Raw genomic sequence first — 5142 nt, forward strand, 5'->3', positions numbered from 1 at the left:
CAGCGCCGCTTAATATTCCGGGCATGGCGGGCGCGTCTAGATAGCAGATTTATCAAATGGGAAAATGAATGTATGATGATCAGTTAAATTGAAAATCAGCGCCCGGGTGACAGGCCGCACTGACACCTCGGTAATTAGAAAGAAAAATGATGGCGTCCGAATGCATAATAGAGCAAAAACAATTTACGCTATCCCCCACGCCGTAATGATCGCGCGTTCAAATTGAAAATTTCTCCCGGTTGAAATTGAATTCATAAAGTGTGATGCATGAGCGGCACGGCCACAACGGGAGGGCTGCCCGGTCCAGAGTCGGCTTGATCGATTGGTCGTTTGCCTTGGTGCCACCAAAACCTCTCTCTCTCTCTCTCTCTCTCTCTCTCTCTCTCTCTCTCTCTCTCTCTCTCTCCCTCTCCCTCTCCCTCTCTCTTTCTTCACTTATGCACTTATGTTTCAGCTATTTTGTATTATTCTACCCTGAGAAGAATGTTTTTCATAGATAGATAGATAGATAGATATACGGACGGGGGGCAGTAGGCCTACATTTCCACTGAATTTAAAACACATAGTTAGGCCCGACTTGCTTGTTTTAGGTTTTTTTTGTCTAATCATGGGCTATTTTGAGGGCATCATTGTATTTAAAAACTTTCCAACATTAACACACACACACACACTTGGGGAAAATGGCATTTTCAGAACCTATTTTGTGATGAAAGAGTGGCTCATTGTTGTGATATTAAGCTCATTACATTATTCAATAATGAAAAGAGAATTGACATCGGCCGTGTAAACAAAACCAAGGAAATCGTCTATATTCACTTGATGATCAAGATAACGTGATAGGAGAGAGACAGTAATATTTTCAGTAACCTATTATTTAAGTAAAGGTATGGGTTACTCATACTGTGATGTTATAAAGATCATCACAAAGATTTCCAAATGAAATGACACCATAAACACGTTTCATTATCCCTGATTTTAAGGCCTGAGCCTAAAGAGTCCAAAAGAACAGAGGTATTCTGGGTAGTGAGACGCTTGAAAATTAACTTAACATGATCTGTTAAATTCACTCTTTTGTTCACAGTTTTTAACTTTGCTCGCTGACAACGGGTTTTATTGGCTCATGGATGATTTTGACAATAGGCGGTGTAATGTTACATGCATAGCCTACTTCAGATCAATAACCCACATTTGGTGTGACTGGTATTTTGCAATGTAGTTTTACATTTTTTGAATGAGTATTTATAATTTTGTGAAAAGACACATTTTTAGGCATTTTTTGCACGTCTCTATACACACGCACGCGCGCACACACACCCCACTATAAGCGCCTTGCTGAGGAGAGATCAAACCTATATTTTCTAATTAATCGCCCTCTTGAAACTAACCGATTATAATAAAGCGTTTTCTCCAAAAAGGAATAAAAGTAGAAATTTCACACAGCGCACGCGGAATGAACGATTTAATGTGATTGTTTCGGTCGAAGGGGACGTTTCCTAAGGCCTTATGGGAAAATAATGTCCTTATGAATTAAATAATAGGGTTATTACTTTCATTGATTTTAGCTGTCTGGGAATTTAGTGTTCAGCTTCGGTCTTAACCCATCTCTCTCTCTCTCTCTCTCTCTCTCTCTCTCTCTCTCTCTCCCTCTCTCTCCTGCTGTTTTTCACTCGCTTCCACTCTCGCTCCCTCCTAGTCCTCTTCTCTAATTATTTTCCTATAAGCCCCCCGCTTCCTACAGCGCAAATAGCAGAGTCACTGAGCGAAAATTATGTAAATATTATTAAAGGGACTCAGGCACGGAAATTCATTTTAGGTCGGCGCAGCAAAGTAAAGCTCTGTCCCTCGGATCCCCCTCAATTTATTTGCAAATAAAGGCGAGGTGACCGGGAGGGATCAGGGATATTTAGCCGGGCTGTCAACACGGCTCCTCCGTGCACAGCCTCGCCAGAATTAATGGTTTTAATAATTGGGATTTCAATTTCCAGGGAATTGGTGGCGTTTACACTTCATAAGCTAAACACACTTTCCTAAACGGACGCGCGCACACATACACCCACTCATCCGCGCACGTACACGCACGCACACACACACACACACACACACACACACACACAGGCTACACACACACACACCTGCACATGTAAAAGGAAACGCACATTTGTCTCCTCTTCTGTCCCTAAACATCTCTAATTCGCCCATTCTTCACTTTCTCTCACCTCTCTTTACCTCCCTCTTCCTTTTGTGAGTTTAGCCTACAACTGGCCAAATTTTGCAAAATTATTAATGCCAGCTTGGCACATCATTCTCTCTCTCTCTATCTCTCTCTCTCTCTCTCTCTCTCTCATGCTCCCTCTCTTTCTCTCCCTCTCTCTCTCTTTCTCTCTCTCTCTCTCTCTCTCTCTCTCTCTCTCTCTCTCTCGCCTATATCTTTATCTCTCTCCCCCGAGGGACGCGCAGCCCTATTAGAACAAATGACGAGGGGCCCAGGCGCTTTTGTAAAAAGGCGCAGGCAGGCGGGCGCGCGCCTGTCCTATTATGTGCGACACATGATCAATAGGGCGATAACGCAGCAACATCAATATAAGCGACAGAACAATGAGGGATATCATCGAACATCTATCTTAATATAGCCGACTACAAGGGCCGTCTGACAACCGAGGCAGCTCATGAAAATTCCGCCCCACGAATCTACCACCATCTCATCCTCCTCCTCCCGTTCAATAGCCTATGCACACTCACGCACACACGCGCACATTCGCTCACTCACATGTGCGTGTGCACGCGCGCGCGCGCGCACACACACACACACACACACACACACACACACAGTGCAGCTGGCGGGGCTATTATTTTCCCATTTCAATTTGACACCCCTGCCTTTCATGCTAATTCTATTATTGTAGGAAGTTTATGTGATTCCATATCACTAGAAATCGGTAATGTCTAATAACCCTTTGGGCTGAAAGAAAAAAAACTGCCTCGAGACCCGCGGCAGCCAGTGGGAAAATAATTACTTTCATATCAAAACTCAGCAGGAGGCGCAGGGTCCTATAGCCCGCGGCCACTAACCTCATTCCAGCTCGGCCTTTCAAATGAATAAATTTGTTAAAGCAATAAATACAAACAGCCAGACGGACTTGAGCCCCGGCTCCAGCTCACTACATAGAGAAAGAGGGATTTATCTGCTGTAAAACGACAAACTCCTGCCGCCATGATCCAAGATTCTACCACACAGCAACCTCCTTTTTTCCTCAATATGGCCCTGGAAAGACAGTGATTCCATTTAAACAATAACTTTATTTATCAAAATGTTTACATATAAATATCATTTTCTTGTTTTTACAATATCTGAGGATTTTTGTTGTGTGTAAGATGTTCATTGTAGCCTAGTTTTCGTTACAAGTTGGTCACCATCAAAAAAGAGAGAAAGAACCTGCTTCTAAAGGTCTAGGCCTACAGCCCAAATATGAGGATAGCCACAGCATTTGGGCCATCTGGATTGATCAGACATTATGATTAAAAAATAGATGAGAATCGAGTCTCCTGATTCCTGATATGTTTTAGAGTGTCTCAGCAGAGCTTTGGGAATGTTTGAATAGTCTGAGCGGTGTTCCTGGTCCTTCTTTGTTTATGTTTGCTCCTTGCAAGTGTTAGTCCATATCGACATCCTCTCCATCTGTTGCGGGTGTTGCTTGACAGTCTGTGTTTGTCTCGAGACACTCGGAGAGGTCCGGAGACGCAAGCTCCTCTCTTGCGCCCTTCTCTTTTGCACAGAGCTCGGCAGCTTGGCAGCCATTAGCGGCTGCTTCCACTTGAACTTTAAAACTCCTTTCCTCGCTACTGTCACTGGACTGGGTTGTGCTCAGTCTCGCCAGAGTTGTTTGAACCACATTATTGTGTGGCGGGGAAACAGGGAATCTTCCATTACTACAGCTATCACACTCCTCCATGTCTGTCCCATCCACCCTATTGCTAATCTGATTGTGGTCGTGATGCTTATTAGGCTCCTTATGATCCGAGTTTGAGTTAGGCCTGCTGACACTGACGAAGCTCGAGTGGCCAGAGGAAGCCGGGCTCCCTTCGCTTGACACGCACCTTTGTCCCAGGTTCAGCCTGTTCATGTTGTTGTCCTGACAAGGTGCGGCCTTCAGGGCTGTTTGGGGTACTAAGAAGCCCAAGGGCTGATGGGTAATAGGGTAAAGCAAGAAGTGACCTTTTCCTACCAGCGTCCTCTGATTGGGCAGTGAGGGAAAGTCCAGCTGGGATTTCCGTCTAGGCGTGGCATCAGAGAGGAGGCTCTCCACACTGAAAGGATTCCGTTTCTGCAGGGCGGAGGTCCTCGGACCCCCGAGGCCGGAGCTGTGCATGCTGCCTGGAGAGACCTGCTCCGACTCTCCTGTGGTTCTTTGGTTTTGGTGGTTTTGAAGTTGGCTGAAGTCAGGTCGTGTTTGGTCACAGCTGGATTCAGTTTGGTGTCCTCCTCCGCCTTTCGATGCTGGCAGCTCCATGTGAATAGTCCCGTTAGTGGTTGAAGACTGCTCGCTGTCAGTGAACTGGGATACCCCGCTGTCGCTGTCTGAACCTCCAGGTGTGTGAAAGGTGTCACCGGGGAGGAGTTTGTTCTGCGACCTTAGCAGCTTCCGCTCCTGTTTGCGTTTCTTCTTTTCAGCCCGCTCACGCTCCCTGCGTGCAATCTCCTCAGGGTCCATGGGCTCGCCGCTGCATGTGGTTGGGTGGGAGTTGTGAGCAGGCCGCCCTGGCCCTTTCTTTGTGTTCTCCTTTTTTCTCCATTTAGCACGTCGATTTTGGAACCAAACCTACGCATACGCACGCACACACACACACAAAATACACACATGCACACAGGTGGAAAATTGGCACATGAGTTGAATTTTGTTTGAAAGTAAGGTCTATGTTCAAACATTGTCTTTATTACAGTATACAGGCCATAGATTGGTTAAAAATATTTCCCATTTGTTTCTGCATATTTGTTGGGCCTGTAATGATCAAACAGGGCATCCTTTTATCTAATGCTGTACCTGTAAGGCTAGATGCCCACTTCAATACATAGCTCTTCAGCTGAAGTAGGCTATACTACTATAATGTCATAGCATGTGTTTCTAGACTACAACAGACAAGAAC

General features: G+C 45.3%; 1 pseudogene; it reads right to left on the reverse strand.

Annotated features, from left to right (window-relative positions):
- Nucleotides 1-3650: 3650 nt before the first annotated feature.
- On the reverse strand, nucleotides 3651-4817 carry LOC139664508 (homeobox protein unc-4 homolog pseudogene; annotated as a pseudogene).
- Between the last annotated feature and the right edge of the window lie 325 nt (nucleotides 4818-5142).

Source organism: Centroberyx affinis, unplaced genomic scaffold, assembly GCF_046629955.1.
Source record: "Centroberyx affinis isolate AG114_WGS23_722 - 3 ecotype Tasmania unplaced genomic scaffold, CSIRO-AGI_Caff_v1 ptg004299l_1, whole genome shotgun sequence".
Taxonomy (NCBI): Eukaryota; Metazoa; Chordata; class Actinopteri; order Beryciformes; family Berycidae; genus Centroberyx; species Centroberyx affinis.